The sequence below is a fragment of the Aedes albopictus genome, chromosome 2 (genome assembly GCF_035046485.1).
Source record: "Aedes albopictus strain Foshan chromosome 2, AalbF5, whole genome shotgun sequence".
NCBI lineage: Eukaryota > Metazoa > Arthropoda > Insecta > Diptera > Culicidae > Aedes > Aedes albopictus.
This window is the reverse complement of record NC_085137.1, coordinates 139,455,656-139,475,280: the sequence shown is the minus strand read 5'-3', so window position 1 is coordinate 139,475,280 and position 19,625 is coordinate 139,455,656. Positions and strand designations below refer to the sequence as shown.

General features: G+C 39.3%; 1 protein-coding gene across 2 annotated transcripts in view; it reads left to right on the top strand.

Annotated features, from left to right (window-relative positions):
• LOC109410252 (cyclic nucleotide-gated cation channel subunit A) overlaps window positions 1–19,625 on the top strand; it is a 321,275-nt gene that overhangs the window by 147,465 nt on the left and 154,185 nt on the right. The window lies entirely within an intron of this gene.

The window sequence follows — 19,625 nt, the reverse complement described above, 5'->3', positions numbered from 1 at the left end:
GGCAAATTTTTCAGAAATGCCGTAAATACCAGGTCCCAACGCATACATACATACATTTATTTGTTCAACATCATTAAGACAAGACATAATAAACAATAGGGCCCATATAGCCGAGGCGGTAAACGCACGGGTATTCAGCATGACCATGCTGAGGGTGACGGGTTCGATTCCCGGTCAGTCCAGGATCTTTTCGTAAAGGAAATTTCCTTGACTTCCTTGGGCATAGAGTATCTTCGTGCCTGCCACACGATATACGCATGCAAAATGGTCATTGGCAGAGGAAGCTCTCAGTTAATAACTGTGGAAGTGCTCATAGAACACTAAGCTGAGAAGCAGGCTTTGTCCCAGTGAGGACGTTACGCCGAGAAGAGAGAGAGAGAGATAATAAACAATAGTACGCCACAATACTCGGTTCGTGGCTGCCGCTCTCCATCCTCGGTCGCGCCCAATGCTCGCCAAGTCACGCTCCACCTGGTCCGCCCATCGTGCTCTCAGCGCTCCACGCCTTCTTGTGCCAACCGGATCAGTTGCAAACACCAGCTTTGCAGGGTTGTTGTCCGGCATTCTTGCAACATGCCCTGCCCACCGTATCCTTCCGGCTTTGGCCACCTTCTGGATGCTGGGTTCGCCGTAAAGTGCAGCGAGCTCGTGGTTCATCCTTCTCCGCCACACACCGTTCTCCTGCACACCGCCGAAGATCGTTCTTAGCACGCGTCGCTCGAAAACTCCGAGTGCTTGTAGATCCTCCTCGAGCATGGTCCATGTCTCGTGCCCGTAGAGGATCACCGGTCTTATTAGCGTTTTGTACATGGTGCATTTGGTGCGTGGGTGAATCTTTTTCGACCGCAGTTTCTTCTGGAGCCCGTAGTAGGCCCGACTTCCGCTGATGATGCGCCTCCGAATTTCACGGCTCACGTTATTGTCAGCCGTTAGCAAGGAACCGAGGTAGACGAATTCTTCTACCACCTCGAAAGTATCCTCGTCTATCGTAACATTGCTGCCAAGGTTTGTCCAGTCTCGCTCAGTCCCACCTACCAGCATGTACTTTGTCTTAGCCGCATTCACCACCAGTCCGACCTTTGCTGCTTCACGTTTCAGGCGGGTGTACTGTTCTGCCACCGTTCCAAATGTTCTGGCAATAATATCCATGTCATCCGCAAAACAGACAAATTGGCTGGATTTCGTGAAGATCGTACCCCGGCTGTTGAGCCCGGCTCGTCGCATAACACCTTCCAGGGCGATGTTGAATAGTAGGCAGGAAAGTCCATCACCTTGTCGTAGTCCCCGTCGAGATTCAAATGAACTGGATAGCTAACCCGAAATCCTTACGCTGTTCTGCACACCGTCCATCGTTGCTCTTATCAGTCTAGTCAGCTTCCCGGGAAAGCTGTTCTCGTCCATAATTTTACATAGCTCTGTGCGGTCGATACTGTCGTATGCTGCTTTGAAGTCGATGAACAGGTGATGCGTTGGGACCTGGTAATCACGGCATTGCTGGAGGATTTGCCGTACGGTGAAGATCTGGTCCGTTGTCGACCGGCCGTCGATGAAACCGGCTTGGTAACTTCCCACAAACTCATTTACTTTAGGTGAAAGACGACGGAAGATGATCTGGGATAGCACTTTGTAGGCGGCGTTCAAATCGGTGATCGCTCGAAAGTTCTCACACATTAGCTTGTCGCCTTTCTTGTGGATGGGACAGATTATCCCTTCCTTCCACTCCTCCGGTAGCTGTTCGGTTTCCCAGATCTTGACTACTAACTGGTGCAGACAGGTGGCCAACTTTTCCGGGCCCATCTTGATGAGTTCTGCTGCGATACTGTCCTTACCAGCCGCTTTGTTGTTTTTGAGCTGGTGGATGGCATCCTTAACTTCCCTCAGCGTGGGAGTTGGTTCGTTCCCGTCCTCTGCTGCACCAACATAGTCATTTCCTCCGCTGCCTTGGTCCTCTGTGCCTACATTCTCTTCGCCATTCAGGTGCTCGGCGAAGTGCTGCTTCCACCTTTCGATCACCTCACGTTTGTCCGTCAGGAGGCTCCCTTCCTTATCCCTGCATATTTCGGCTTGCGGCACGTAGCCTTTGCGGGATGCGTTGAGCTTCTGGTAGAACTTGCGTGTATCCTGTGAACGGCACAGCAGTTCCATTTCCTCGCACTCCGCTTCTTCCAGGCGGCGTTTTTTCTCCCGGAAGAGACGGGTCTGCTGCTTCCGCTTCTGTCTGTATCGCTCCACATTCTGTCGGGTTCCATGCTGCAGCATTACCGCCCGCGCTGCATCCTTCTCCTCCAGAACCGCTCTGCACTCCTCGTCGAACCAATCGTTTCGTCGACTCCGTTCTACGTACCCGATAGTGCTTTCGGCTGCGTTGTTGATGGTTGCTTTCACTGTACTCCAGCAGTCCTCTAGAGGGGCCACATCGAGCACACCCTCGTCCGGCAACGCTGCCTCGAGATTCTGCGCGTATGCGGTGGCGACATCCGATTGCTTCAGTCGCTCTAGATCGTACCGGGGCGGCCGCCGGTACTGTACATTGTTGATAACGGAGAGTTTTGGCGGCAGTTTAACCATCACCAGGTAGTGATCGGAGTCGATATTAGCGCCACGATAGGTCCTGACGTCGATAATGTCGGAGAAGTGCCGTCCATCAATCAGAACGTGGTCGATTTGCGATTCCGTTTGTTGTGGTGATCTCCAGGTGTAACGATAAGGGAGGCTGTGTTGGAAAAAGGTGCTACGAATGGCCATGTTCTTGGAGGCGGCGAAATCAATGATGCGTAGGCCATTTTCGTTCGTCAGCTAGTGGGCGCTGAACTTTCGAATCGTCGGTCTGAATTCCTCCTCCTGGCCTACCTGAGCGTTTAGATCCCCTATGATGATCTTGACGTCGTGGTTTGGGCAGCGGTCGTACTCGCGTTCGAGCTGCGCGTAAAATGCGTCTTTGTCATCATCAGTGCTTCCGGAGTGAGGGCTGTGCACGTTTATTATGCTAATGTTGAAGAATCGGCCCTTGATCCTCAACCTGCACATTCTTTCGTCGATCGGCCACCAACCGATCACGCGCCTCTGCATGTCGCCCATCACTATAAAAGCTGTTCCCAGCTCACGTGTGTTGCCGCAACTCTGGTAGATGGTATGATTACCTCTAAACGTTCGTACCATAGATCCTGTCCAACACACCTCCTGCAGCGCTACGATTCCGAACCCGCGGTCCTTCAGTATATCGGCGAGTATGCGGGTGCTCCCGATGAAGTTGAGAGATCTGCAGTTCCACGTACCGAGCTTCCAATCGCAAGTCCGTTTTCGTCGCTGTGGTCGTCGCCATTGGTATCGGTTCGCATTCGTCTCTTGTTGATTTTCCGGTGCTAGTCTTTTTTACGGCTGGCTCGCAGGGCCTGACACCAACCCACTAACCCAGGGAGCTGGGCTTACCTTCCCGGAAGCTACGGGTTCTGCATTGGCATTTCCTCCAACTACAGTGCTAAATAGCTAGGCTCGAGCGCCAGTCTTCGCCTGGGGTGGTGTTTTTAATGGGCGCCCAGGAGATAATATTTTACCTGAGCTTCCACCTCCCCGCCAACTTACTATCATGCATAAATTTCTATGCTCCTGCTAGACTATTGAGAGGTCGTAATATATTTGCTCTAAACAAACATAGAACAGATTATGCAAAATTTGGTTCTTTGAATCGAATGATGAACCTTTATAATCACCACTGTGCATCTATTAGTTTAACCATGTCTAGAACAAATTTAAGAGAATATTTTAGGTCTTTGAGACATAATCTATATACAGGGTGTTAGGTTCATGAGTGCAAACTTTTTAAAGGGTGATAGAGGACCATAAATGGAGAAAAAAAATGTTCTACGCATATGGTCAAATCTTAACCGTTGCGTAGTTATTGAACTTCCCATGTTTTTGACTCTTATTGCCTTAACTGGCAATAACTTGAAAATGGCCAAACTTTTCGAAGTTTTTTTACCCTTATTTGAAAGATTATTGAATTTTCCATCAAATAGCGTCTTTGAATCGATTGGTTTAGTTAAATAACTAAGTTTTCTAGAGCAAAATAGCTAAAAATAGCGTATTTTTATTAGTTTTTGTCAATTATCTTTGAAACATGCGTAATAAATTAAAATTCTTTCTTAGGCAAAGTTGTGGGTCCGGTTACACTCTACAATTCGTTCTTTGACACTAAACTACTAGCTCTTATCGTTTTCTTGCAATTTTGATTCAAATGTGCGGCACAATGCGCAAAAAAGTGATTTCCATGACAGTTGCAAATTTATGATCTGAAATGCGATGTTAAAATCGAAATTGCAACAAAATGATAAGAGATAGAAGTTTGATGTCAAAGAACGAACTGTAGAGTGGAACAGGGGTCACAACTTTGCCTAATAAAGAATTTTAAATTATTACGCATTTTTCAAAGATAATTGGCAAAACTAAATGAAAACACACTACTTTTGAGCTTTTTGCTGTAGAAAACTTAGTTATTTAACTAAACGAATCGATTCAAAGAAGCCATTTGATAGAAAATTCAATAATCTTTCGAATAAGGGTCAAAAAACTTCGATAAGTTTGACCATTTTCAAGTTATAGCTAGTTAAGGCAATAAGAGTCAAAAACATGGGAAGTTCAATAACTACGCAACGGTTAAGATTTGACCATATGCGTAGAACAATTTTTTTCTCCATTTATGGTCCTCTATCACCCTTTAAAAAGTTTGCACTCATGAACCTAACACCCTGTATATAAAAATGCAGTGGCATACGTGGGACCGCGCATAACTCGCAAACGGAATGTCCGATTTGGGTCAACTTTGTTTTGTTCTGTTAGTTTTCACTCAAGGAAGGTTTATGAGCCAAAAAAGATAGAGAAATATTGATATTTTTGAAAATCGATGTTTGATACATTTTGAACGGGGGCTTGGTCTTGGCTAGAAACTTGAAACGTCAAAAAACGCAGTAGGCAAGACAAAGTTTGCCGGGTACAGCTAGTAGAATATAGTTATTAAGTGATATAGTTAAGTGAAATTGTAGTCTACGGTATGTTTGACAAAATAAATAAATAAATAAATAGATTTTTTCTTGAATGACCCAAAATACATTTTAAAACAATCTATAACAAAGCTCCGTAAATTGCCTACTACTTTTTGAAAAACTTCAAAAAGCTTTTGCCACTCTATAATACGTGAGTGGCTAAATTGATTCCCAGCTTTGGCGCACTTAATTTCACAAAACAATTAAAAGTTCACCACCTCCGGGTTCACGTGCTCGCTGGAACAGTTTTCGCAGTTGTACATATTTCAAGGGCTAAAGTCGTGAAGTATCGAGCGAGACACTTTTCAGGTTTGACCACAGTCAGTCACACACCAAACTTTTTAGCAGTTTTGGCACGTTTCGCGCCGGGCGATAAAAAGTGAATGATTATTCTTTGAACGACATCGTCGGAGCTAGCCGTATGTACGTACACGGTCTTGGGTTGATGGGAGTTTCCATAAAGGGCAAGTGCAGATCGAGGCGAAGATTGGTGCAAATGAAGACGAGGGACGGCTGCCAGAGCTGATTTATCGGTAGGTGATTTGCTAAGTGATGAAGGTTTGGGTTGAATATTTTGTGATATTTTGGCCGAAGTTTACCTAGGGTATAACTTTTTTCACAGACGTTGGATCACTTTGCGGTCTTCGGCAAAGTTGTTTGGCATATAGTCACCTACAATATTACCAAAGGGTTTGATTATTGAACGCTTACAGCGCCACCTAGCGGCAAAATTCGAAAACTTAAAATTTCTGCGTACATTTGGCCAAGTTTTCCCATACAAACTTCAAGCGTTTTGAGCGCCCCTTAGGCTTAATTGAGTTTGCTCAAATTTTGAATGTAGCTTCTGGGAATCTTAAATAACTGATTTAGGAGGTAAGACTTGGCATTTTTCGAAATTTTTGTTTTACATATACATAAGTGTGGGCCACCTTAATGCCCAAGGTACCCATTAGATTATCTAGTTGAAAAGCTGCATTACTGCGGTCATTTGAGCCCATTAATATATAATGTGTGTATACCGCAGATATTTGTTAATACACCCCAGGATTCAGTGTCCCTTATTCCTCATCAGAGGTATTATGTAAGAACAGATTCACCACGCAAATTTTGTTGTGTTAATTATTTGAATTTATGGGGGTTATTCTGAAAAAAAAAAATCCTTATTGATTCCAAGATAAATTTATTTAAGTACCTAGTCTTATTAGAACAAATGGGAAATATATGATTTGCTGAAATTAATTTCGAATTGAGTATTGCGTCAATGTTGGCTAAGATTCATAGATTGGTCCCATTTTTTGTAGAGGAACAGAACCCATCTTCATCATAGTGCTCCCATTTTTATCCTATCGAAAACAAAGCTAATAAGCGCTATTTGTTTTTTATTTTTTTATTTTTTGATAGGAGTGAGCATGCATGATGACAAAAAGAACGGAAACAAATGGTGCTTAACTCGTTTGTTTTTGGAATATGATGAACATGGGGGAATAGGCTGAAGAATGGTGCTCATACCCTATTTCGGTACACTCAAACCTCCATTTAGGTAGGATCCATTTAGGTAAAATCTATTTAGGTCCCTCCATTTAGGTAACGTTACCTAAATGGAATTTGATTGTGTTCAGATCAGTAGGAGTACTTAAGATTAGGTATAAGATTGGTTTATGGGAAAGAAATACTGAGAGGTGTTAGTGGGTGGGTATGGGAGAGGGGGATGCAATGTTGCCCTCTAAACACACCCCCCCCCCCTTCCATGCAGTGTTGAAAAGTGTCAGTATCCAGCGTCATTTCCAGCTGAAATTGAGATAATCAACCATCCTTCCATCATCCAATTGATATCAGCTCCAGCATTGATGACGTCAAACCCGACATCAACCTATCATTCACCTGTTTTTATTTTGGCCACCAAACCCAACATAGACCCAACAGTTGCTCGATGTTGGTCCAACAATGTCCCAACATACGATAAAAATTGACCCGACATTCAATATTTTTACAGTCTGGCGGAATTTTGCAGGGTTTTTCGCAAGGTTTTTTGTGTTTCGTGCCCAGCTAGTCATTTAAATGACAATTCTGATCTAAGACCCTCCAAAACCCCGAAAACGCCCCTGAAACCCCCCCCCCCCCTCCTGAAACCCACCCCCTCCTGAAACTCCATGAAAGCCATCTGAAACTCCGCATGATCCCCTTTAAATCTCCTAGTAATCCTCCCTTGTTGAACTTCTTTGCAACCTTGTAATCCATTTAGGTAATAAACTGAACCCATTTAGGTAATGAATCCATTTAGGTAAAAATTCTATTTAGGCAGTCCCGACTCATTACCTAAATGGAGGTTTTGGTGTAACAGGTGTGAAGGAGGCAACCATCACCACAGTGGTCTAGGACTGCTAATGCTAATTTATCAAAAAATGGGGATATTTCTGAGCACATGCAGGAATTCTTAGAAAAAGTATTCGATATATGACAATGTACAATTTTGACGAAATAGTTTTAGAATTCGCTTGTCAAGTTTTGGAATGTAATCGTATCGAACATTTTTTTAAAGTATTTTTTTTATTAATGTGAATTTCAATCTAAAGCAAACTCTTCTCCGATGCCGTATCGTGCGACTTCCGTACGTCCTTCCAAATTTCAGGATTTTACAGGACTCGAGAAATTTAAAAACTATCCAATGGTAATAAGCTTCATTTTAGTAGAAATAGAAAAAGTTTCAAGATGACGCTCTACCAGCAGTTTTGAGTAATTTAGGAATACTTCATGCATGAGATTAAAACGGATTTCTAAGTTGTTTCTGAAGCAAAGTCCTAATGAACATCTTCATAAACTGCTGGCAGAATTGATTGTGCCATTTATGATGGAGGTCTTGAAAAATTCTGGAAATAATTTTTGGTAAAGCAATACTAGAAATCTGAAAAACCCTCGGTGCGGCGTTCATAGTCAAAAACTCTTAAGCTTTCTTCTAGCGGTATTCGAAAAAGTTTTTCGGAACAACCAAGGGTATATTTGTAAATCAAAGAAAGTATAACAAAAGATTAAGCCTCTTATGAAAACAATGTAAAAAAAGTAGGTTTTTTCATGCTAAATCCCATACAAATATCAATCGCAATGTGAAATACGGGGACGCAACCTACCGCAGCTAAATTTTGCATAGTGTTTGCCGTTCTCGTACACTAAATGTACTGGAAAGGCTACATGGTCACTCCAAAAATGACTTTTAGATAGAAGGCCCGGAGGGTCGAGTCACAATCAACTCAGCTCGACGAATTAAGGTGATGTCTGATTTTTTGACATGCAACTGCATTTGCGCATGGCCGCCTGCCGGACAACAGCAGCAATTCGCGTATGAATGAAAGCGACGACGTGCGCTGCTGTTGGTTTATTTGGAATGGTATTTGCGATTCCCGTGATCTTGGGAGTCCCATGATGATTTCTGTAGTGAACTGATGATTTGGATACTGTAAGCGTATCTTATGAGAAGAAGGTAGGGACTCAGCATGCAAATTTTGCTTTCCTCTCCCAAGTTCTATCAAAATTCCCACCATCCGCCGTGATTCTTCCAAGATTACGGGAATCACAAAAACCATGCCAAATGAACCAGCGTGCGTCGTCGCTTTTATGTAAAGCGGAACAGGGAGAAAAAATCTGCCTAACAAAGAATTTTAATTTATCACGCATTTCTCAAAGATAATTAACAACTACTTTTAAGTTTCTTCGCTCTCGAAAACTAAATGTTTTAACAAAACAAATGGCAGCCTATTTATTGCACCCATAAACAAATAGAAACGCTCCATAGAAAATCCAAAAGCGCTCCATAAAGAATGAACATATGTTCCATGAAAATGTGCAATGTTACCCATAAATAATTGAAAACGTTCCATACTTTATAAAAAACGTACCGGTAAAACATAAAATTTTCTCATTAAAAGTGAAATTTTGGACCAATAAATAATACTGAAATGCTCCATGATAAAATACAAATGCTCCATAGAAAAATGCAAATGCTCCATAAAAAATTAAAATTGTACCCATAGAAAATTGAATATTACTCCATAGAAAAATTAAATTGCACCATAAAAAATTGAAATTGCACCATAGAAAATAGACAAATGCTCCATAAGTATTATCAAACTGCACCATAGAAAATATGAATTGTATCATGAAAAATTGAAAATCCTCCATAGATTGCATATTCTTATAATTTAATTCGACGGGGCTGAATTGCTTTACATTGCATTGCTTTAGTGGTGCAAATGTTTAAAGTTATGGAGAATTTTCAATTTGTTATGGAGCAAATTGTATTTTATGTGGTGCAGTTTGATAATACTTATGAAGCATTTGTCTATTTTCTATGGTGCAATTTCAATTTTTTATGGTGCAATTTAATTTTTCTATGGAGCAATATTCAATTTTCTATGGGTACAATTTTTTAATTTTTTATGGAGCATTTGCATTTTTCTATGGAGCATTTGTATTTTACTATGGAGCATTTCATTATTATTTATTGGTGCAAAATTTCACTTTTAATGAGAAAATTTTATGTTTTACCGGTACATTTTTTATAAAGTATGGAACGTTTTCAATTATTTATGGGTAACATTGCACATTTTCATGGAACATATGTTCATTTTTTATGGATCGCTTTTTGATTTTCTATGGAGCATTTGCAATTTGTTATGGTTGCAATAACCTTTTACCAAAACAAATGGGTTTAAAGATCTTATTTGTTAAAAAGTTTAATAATCTTTTGAGTGAGGGTTAAAAACTGCGATAAGCTTGACCATTTTTAAGTTAGAGCTTAAGGCAAACATAGTCAAAAACATGGAAAGTTCAATAACTACGTAACGGTTGGGATTTGACCATATGCGTAGAACATTTTTTTTCACCATTTTTGGTCTTCTATCACCCCTTAAAAAGTTTGCACTCACGAACCTAACACACTGTGTGGAAGTGAATCAAACCCATGTATGCGACACATCAAAACGCGACTCTTCAGGTAACCTGATGAGCGGTTAGCTAGAAAATAGTTTCAGACCATATTTAGGACAACCGGTTGCATTCCATAACCGGTTCCGGGTGTCCACCGGAAGTGGTTAAATATAAAAGTGAACCAAACTCATACATGCGGCACATCAAATAGCAGCTTTTTTGATAACTTAATGCAGGGAGTTGCATATACAGGGTGCGGCAGGAAAAAATGCGAAAATTTCAAGGTGCTATCAAAGGTTAAATATGGGATATATATAACTATTTTTTCATGATAGTGTATTAGTCAATGTCTATATTCTAACACTACAAAATAAAAATGATCATATTTGATTTTTAACTTGTGATAATGAATGCTTGAAAAGTGAGTATCAAAAAAATGCGCGCCCAATGGTCATAAGACAAAATGGCTAATATAGTAAATATTTTAACTGTAATGTGATGAAAACTCAAGCTATACTAATACAGAGCCATGTAGTATCGCATATAAGATAAAATCAGAAAACATATGTGATGATGATATAGATAAAATTGAATTATTCATTTTATCAGATATGAAATTAAGCAACCTGTGTACCTTTCAGTGGTTTAAAAATTCTGATCGTCTTCAGTTTCAATCGCCGTTTTGTAAAGGTTAGTGACCAACATATGAAAATTTTTAATTTTTTTTTCAGAAAATTAGCCAATTAGAGATCAAGGAACGTTAAAAAATAGACTTGTTAACGTAAAATGGACGAAATAAGGTTTGAAGTTGAAAAACACTTTCGCATTTTTTCCTGACGCATACTGTAATTGCACTCTTTAGATTTCAATGGGGCACGTTCGGTGTAGTACTAAATTTGTAATGAGCTAAATTTTAGTATGGCGAGAAGGTCAATTCTCCGTTTCTGCAATGAAATGGTGCAAAAAGCGTGGGATTATGATACGTTGCCTAATTTGATGCTGTTTGAGCAAAACTTTGGATAACTATGTTGTTTATGTTGCAAGAAATGAAGAAAACAACAACACTGTTGCCCAAAGTTTTGCTCAAACAGCATCAAATAAGGCAATGAATCATAAGACCCACGCTTTTTGCATCATTTCATTGCAGAAACGGAGAATTGACCTTCTCACCATACTAAACTTCAGCTCATTACTACAAATCTAGTACTTCACTGATCTGTCCTATTGCATGAACAATTCAGAGTGGATCATCCGTTATGTCATTTTATGACGAATTTGTTTTTAATGTTAGTAGAATAGAGTTTAAAAATAGGATTAAGTATCAGTCTGTGTAGTTTTTCTAACTAAAGACGACAAATAAATAAATAAATATATGGAAAGATGGAAAATGTGATGGCATCCCATCAGATCAAAGTTTTTAGGTACCATTTCAGGACCCAAATAACTGTGCAAAATTGTTGCACGATCGGTTATGTCTACGTTTTGCGCATCGCGTTTGAAGTTTGTAAGGGATTTTACATGGAAAAACATACTTTTTTGCATTTCTCTCATGAGAAGCTCGATTTTTTTTCTAAAATCATGTAACCGATAATGTAGCCTAGGGTGCCCTGAAAAACTTTGTCGAAGACCACGCAGTGATCTGATACCTATTAAAAAAGTTGTAGCGTTGGCATTGTTTGCCGAAATAGCATGATTTTGTTGCTATTGTTATTCCTTTGCGTGTTAAAACTTGAACACATGCATGCGGTTTGTTGAATATCGTCATTTACAAGCATCGGATCGCTTTGTGGTCTTCGACAAAGATTTTCGATCGTGCTCAAATTTTGCACAGATATTCAGGATCCAAAATGAAACCATAAAAGCTTTGATCTGAGAAATCGGTTCCGATGACCCATAAGCCCGTGCACAAAAAAAAAACGACAAGGGAGGGGTTTTTCCTAATTTTGGCGAAGGGCGGAGGGGCGCCTAGTGTATGGAACATCGGCAATGGGAGAGGCTTAACCCCCAAAACCTCTCCCTTGTGCACGGGCTTGCATGACGCACGCTTATGAACACCCCTAAGAGTTTCTTAAATGATAATATTTGAGTGCTTATAACAAAAGAAACAGAATCTAACACCAATAAGTGAGGAGGTGACGGTTATAAACTGAATGTATCCACTAAAGTTCTACAAAAATTGTAAGTTTTATGATATATTTTAATATGATTTGACCCTTATAAAATTACACTTGCAGCTTTGTAGCAGGTCCAATAGCAATCATGCGATTGCTTCATATTTATCTGCTGAAAGATTCGGTGCTGCCAATGCCTCTGCGCAACAAACGGTTGGTAAGAAAATAGTCTCAGACCATATTTGGGACAACCGGTGGTATTCCGGAACCAGTTACGGGTGTCCAGCCGAAAGTGACCAAATATAAACATTAAACCGCGGCTTTTTTGATAACCTTATGAACGGTTAGCAAGAAAACAGCTTTATATCATATTAGAGACTACCGGCAATGTTGAAGAACCAGCGATGGGTGCTTCGCCGGAATAACGAAAGTGATAAAAATCAATGGAAGCGATGAGTATGTGTAGTAGGGTGGACCAACGTTGTATGGGAAAATTTAAAATTGATCAGATTCAATCAGGTCAAAATTTTTTAGATGATCTTTGAGGTCCCAACCAACTGTGCAAAATTTGATCATGATTGGTTAAGCCTACATTTTGCGCATCGCGATTGAAGTTTGTATGGGATTTTACATGGGAAAACATACTTTTCGTATTTTTCTCGAAAGCTGCTCAAAATTGTCCTGTTCCAAATAACCGCTAATGTAATAGTATAGCCGAGGATATGTGGAAAAACTTTTTCGAGGACCGCTAAGCGATCCGATGCATGTGCACAAACATATACTCTTGGAAATTCTGGCCAAAAATTGAGATTTTATTATTGATGTTATTCCTTTATGTATTGTACATGTTAAATTTTAAGCACACTCAGACGATCAGTAGGTAATAACTTTTGTCACAAGAATTGGATCGCTTTGCGGTCTTCGGCGAAGTTATTCAGGACATCTGAGGCTATACTTTTATATTACATACTTTCAGATTAATTACATTCTTTTTTAAAGAAAATGCAAAAAAGTAAGTTTTCCAATATAAAATCCCACACAAATTGTAAGGGGTCGTCCATAAATGACGTAGCTTTTTTTAAGCGATTTTTAATACCCCCTCCCCCCTCGTCACATATTCAGATACCCCCTCTATAAATGACGTAGCTTCTTGAACACCCCCCCCCCCCCTAAAAAAAAATTCATGTCAAAAAAAAAACTCAAATTTAGCTCTGATTTCATTTTTCGAATGAGTGTAATCAGTTCCGCCTTATGTTGCTTATCCTTTGACAGATACGCGTATTTCGACTACCACTTGTAATCTTCCTCAGTGTCAGTTATCCAGTGGACAGAGGGTATTCTGCTTAGAGGGTTCGAAAAGTCGGTACAAGATCTGATTTAATGTTTATAGAATATTATTAAAAAAACAACAATAGCAAAATAACATTGCCGACTGCCAGGATCAGATCACCAACATCCAAACCATAGGTGCAACCAGTGGAGATTATCACCAAAGCTAATGTCTCAATAAACCACCCATCGTTCTGCTTGATGTAGAAGAACAGGAAATTGATGCTCCCAACATAGTTAAATACCATATTAGCCTGAGCTATTCCGAAAATATTAGTTTGCTCACTAATAAATCTCTTCAAAATATCAAATTGGTTTCTTCTAAAACTCTTAAAAGTTCATTTTGGAATTCCTCAAAGAGTTTTTTTGGGAATCCCGTTTTGAGAATTTCTCCCTTTTTAATTCCTCCAGGGATTTCTCCAAGAATTTCCTTTGGGATTCCATATTTGAAAATTCCTCCTTATTGTATTCCTTCAGGGGTTCCTTCAGAGATTCCTCAAACGTTCCTTCTCAGATTTCTCAAGCAGTTTGTTTTCTAATGTTTTTCTAAAAGTTTACCCATGGTTTGCTTCAAGAGTTCTTTCAAGGTTTTCTTCTCCTTTCTTCCACCAGCAGTTTCTTCGGACATCTCTTCAGGGATTTAAACCGGTATTTTTTTTTTTTGAGATTCCATAATAACTTCTTTCTGTGTTTCCCAAAGAAGTTCCTTCCAGGAATTCCTTCTTGATATTCTTCAGTAATTTAAATTTAAATTTACTTAAATATTCATTCCGAGATCTCGGCAGGAAACCCCACCGGTCTTTAAAAGCCCTCCCAGGAATTGCTTCTGGGATTCTTCCAGGAGTTCTTTTTCGGTTTCCTTCAGGAATTCCTTCCTGAATTCTGCTGAAATTCCTCATGGACTTCGTTCTAGGATTTATCCAGGTTTTTTATTACCGGAACTCCTCCAGGAACTTTTTCCGGCATCTTTCATTCTCTTAGAATTCCGCGAGGAATTCTTTTACGGATTCCTCCCACTATTCCTTCTGGAATTCCTCCAGGATTTTTTTCTTATATTTCACCAGGAGTTATGTTCAGATAATCTTCCGGGATTTCCTAAAATTACATTCGGGATTCCTTCAGAGATTCCTTCCGGGATTCATTCAAAAATTTCTTCCGTGTTTTCTTCAGAAGTTGAACCAGGAGTTTCTTCTGAGAATCTAAAAATATCTCTTTTTCCAGGTGTTTATTCAAGATTTTCCGAATACTCCATCTAGAACTGCTCATTGAACTCCTCATGAAGTTTCTTTTGAAAATTCTCTATGATTTCCTTTCCAAATACCTCCAGGAGTTCCTTCTGAAATTCTTCTGGAAGTTTCTTCTGAGATTCTTCCAGATCCTTTTGGAATGTTTTCAGAAGCTTTTTTTCTGGGATTCCCAGTAGGAATTACTGTGGAAATGTTATCCTTCTCTTGTTGGGAAAACCTATAAAGAACACCATGAGAAATTCCTTACGAAGCTGCTAGTGGAGCTCCTTAAGAAATTGTTATAGGAATTCTTCGAGGAAGTCCTGTAGAAAAGAGCTCCTGAAATAATGCCATAATGCCAAAAACTTAGAAAAATTTTCCTTTGCAACCTTAGCGGCGTGCAGTGCTCTATACCAAGCAACAAACTATTGGTCGTGAGAAGCATTTCAGGCCAAACATGTCTAAAGGTCCTATCTGCAGAAGAGAGGCTCTCTTTGGTTTCCCTCTCTTTCGTTAATATGTCAGCTGTTTATTTGTAATATGATTGTCTCCTTGCGTTGAACAAGGGTCAAAACAATCGTCTTTTGATTTGTACTGCAAAAGTAGTTGAAAAGTGTACCATTACATTGCAATAATTGAAAAAGAAAGTGAACATAGAGAGCCTCTCAAATGCAGATAGGACATTTTGAAATGTTTGGCCTGATTTGAGCGAAATTGATTTTTGTCTGCAAACACAATATGTACATTATTCTTTACGCAGGATTTCAAAACCATTTTCTCAGATACAGTTGTTGCGTCCGATAGCTGCATGTCTTATTATTATAAATGAGGCTAACTTTAATCTTCATTATTGGTTATTAACATTGATGTGAATGAAAAAAATCAGGCAATATATTTTTTTTCGATTTACTGGATAATGATACTTAATGCAAGTAAAAATTTTATTAAATACGAAATACTTTTTTCAATAGGCTTAGTAGAAAGCTACGTAGCATATCATAAACCCCTACCCCCCTATCGTCACCATTCATCACAAAATCACAAACACCCCCCTCCCCCCTAAAAAGCTACGTCAGTTATGGACGCCCCCCAATCGCGATGCGCACAGTGTAGGCAGAACTAATCGCGCTCAAATTTCGTACAGTTACTAAGGACCCGAAATGAAATCAAAAAACTCTTGATCTGAAAAAACGACCTCTATGTCCCACGCTAATGTGTGAGACAACAAAATCTTGACAAATTTTAAGGCGATTTTCGACCGGAATACTGCTAGTGTACAGATGTTGGCTTTCTCGGTCTAGGGTCAATCTAAACGGCTAGTTTTGGGTTACCCGACGTTTCGAGTACCGTCAAGTAGTGTAGTGTTCTCCTGCGTAGTCCAGAAAATTTGTAAAAACTTTATGCAGAAAACAAGAAGTCGACACCCCATTTGATGGCATTAAAACATAAGACAAAAAACAGTTGACTGATTTTTCCCTTTATAAATGCCAAATAAAGCCGGCCGAAACGTCTAGTCGTTTAGATAGACCCTAGACCAGTGATCCTCAGACTAACTGTCTTTGCGGGCCAAAATTGAATTTTGAAAAGAGACTGCGGGCCGCAAGTCATTCAAGAGTTTATATTCAACAATTTTCAAGATTCAACACAAAATTAATTTGTTTGATTTTTTGAAAATATTGAACAAGAGCAAAAAAGTAATCAGGAGATTTTATTTCACTATAAGAAAAATCCTCAAAATCATAGGCAATTGTAAACAGGGTTATCAGCACCGCAATATTTAAGTTTTCTATTTCTTGGTATTAATAATATTGAGCAAATGAAGTTTCTTACTGTAGCTTAGGGATTTACTGAAAAGTATTTCCAACCCTTTATTTAAAAAAAAACCGTAGAACTATGAGATTTTTTGGGACTTGGGACTTTTCGTCTATATTGAGAAATTTCAGAATGATTTGTAGGGTTTTCGGAAGAAATCCATGATGATTTTTTCAAAAGTTTTTCTTTATAGGACGCTAATTAAGAAAAACTAACAGACATGATTTTCTGTAAGTGTGCAAGTTTTTGTAGCCGATTTGAATAAATATTTAAGAGGAATTCCCAAAAGTATTGCTAGGGTAATGAAGAGTATCTTGCCCAATCCCTGAAGTTTTTAGCGAAATTCCGAAAGTTTGGGCCCACTTCCTTTTAAAAGAAATTGTAAAGCAAATATTCTGTTTTTTTTTATAGTTTCTTGGTACAAGTGCTGAATGTATATCGAATATAAAGAATATCGAATATAATGATTTTTTCGCCGATAAATTGAATGTATATCGAATATAAAGAATATCGAATATAATGATTTTTTCGCCGATAAACAAAATTATTTTAATTTCATTTCATCAATCATCAATCAAATTACCAATGCCGAGCTCTGCCACCCAAAATCTATGGCAGAGAACCTATGGAATTTAGCCTAAACTCATTATTTGAGCGAAATACACCGTTCCTAACAACAGTTTCGAATATGGTTTTGAATATTTTCGGAACAAAATTCGAAAAGTAGTCCTTTACAGCTTGTGAAGCTTTTGAAAATTCTTACTTCTTTAGAAAAACTCTCCATAATATTGGCAAAATATTCATTCTCATGAAAGTTTTAAAATACAGTGAAATTTCTGATTTTCATTATGGAATCTATGAGTGGGCCACTTTCTAATACATTTCAAAATCAGTTCGTGGGCCGCACAAAACCTGGTCGAGGGCCGCATGCGGCCCGCGGGCCGCAGTTTGGTGACCACTGCCCTAGACCGAGAAAGCCAACATCTGAACATTAAAAGCGATCTTATAAAATCACACCATTTAAGATTCCTGAGGTGTGAATATAAAAAAAGAATGAGTCGACGTTGTGTGGGAAAATTAAAATAAAGCTTTTTTTAAATCCCCCCGCAAAGTGATCGTGATTGTGAAAAAGCTATATCCCAGCTTGTAATTATCGTCTTGATATTGATCGGCCTCCACTACAGTGATAGTGAAGGTGGTCAACCAGTCATCTGAGAGGTCTGATATTTTATAGCTCTGCCTATACGTTGAACATAACGTCGAAATATGTGCCATCAATAAGGTTCCCTATTCAATGATAGCTATGATAAAATTCTTGCTTTTCTTAATAAAGTATTCTCAGGATTCAGGAACACTTCGGCTTACGTCAACGGAAACATCATGATTACAAATTCGTTGCCCCAGTCTAATACATACACAACCTCATTTGACTATGTTCCATCAAGCAGTGAGTTCAATAACTGTTTGGGGTCTTCAAGACCTCTCTTGAGTAAAGGTCATCAAATGGCCAAGCGTAAGGAATGATCTCTCGCTGTATTATTAATAAAATAAGTATTCATCTCCTGGAATGCACCGAAACGCATTGAAACGGGCCAGAAAACCTCCTTGAAATGCTCATAGACTTCCATTGAGCTTGCTCTCTGCAACCTCCTGAAACCCTACGAATCCTTTTGAAACATCTTGTAACGCTGTAAAATGCCTTCAAACGCCTTCATACATCTAATAAAACTTCTACAAAACTTTCATTCAACTCTAATGAAGCCCTGTGGAACGACCCGAATTCCCTAAAACCTTTCTAAATGCCTTGGAATGACTTATAACGCTTTGAACCCCTCAGAGAACCCCTCTGAGACGCCCGTTATCTTCCATTAACTCTACTGCAGCCCCCATGAACTGCAGCACAAAAAAAATGCAAGTGCATCGTAAACATTTGTGTTTATCATCGAAGTATGAAAAAAAAAAATATCTTGTAAACAATTGATTAACTTTTATTTTTGAAGAACAACTCTGGTGGGGCTGTAATGCCGATATATCTAAGGATTTGCGGAATTTTCTCGGCATAAGCTCTCCAATGTTATGCAGATCACAGTATCGCATGGCGAGTTTTTCGATATAAACTGTCCCATGTTTAATTTCACGGAAACTATTTTTTAAAGGTTTTTGGACAAATCTTAAGCACACAAATGGTGCAATTTCTCATAATTGAAGCATATTACATCTATTAAAAATGCCTTTTGGTAAAATTTCAGTCGAAAATGTGCACAATTGCCACTACCGCAACATTAGGTACTACCACAACGAAGGGACCGATTACCCTAGTTACTACATTAACCACTCAATGGTTCACACTCATCGCTTCTAGTTTTTCCATATTTCATTTTTCACCACTTACTACTAACTTCAGACTCTGCATTGATCACTTATCACTGCTCACTGAATCACACTTCTCATTCTTCTAAATATTTTAATCACTTCTGGAAACATTTAACTGACTTCTCACCCCTCAAGCTTTATTGCTCAATTCCCTTCATTCGTCATTCATCAATCCTCATTAACTGCTATTAACTGCTCATTTCTTACAGTTCACTTCTATTTTGTTTAGCCCTCACTGCTAGCTTTCCACTGCTCGAAACTTCTTATTCCTCACTACTCCTTTCTTACCATGCGCTGCTCACATCTCACTCCTCTTTTATCAATTCTCACTTCTCTCTTCACTGATCACCCCTTTGTTACAAGTTTTATTTTTGTGTTAAATGTGCTATTTTAACTTGTAAATATTTCCCTAGAATTAATGCGCATTTATAGGGCTCTGGCAGAATAGAGGCCCGAAATCTTATTTCGATTGCCAACATTCAGGCCATTTCGGGCCGTGATTAAGTACTAGAGATGAAAACCTTTCCCTGGCACAGACTTCAAGTTATAGAACTCTAGTGATGAAATCCGAATCGGGATGCCCCCTTAGGATCAGAAATCCTAGACAAAACTCAAGCTATGAAAGCAACACATGCTGCGAACGAAAGGCAACCCGCCAGACAAAATACGATTACAGGATTGACTGATGGACCAACAACATTTATGAAACCTCGTCATGCTGTCATCGGAAATTGTTATCCACTAGGGTAACAGGGCAAAATATATGTTCTGTGTTGTGCATGTCCAATTGTGTTGTCCTAGTTTATTACGCATTT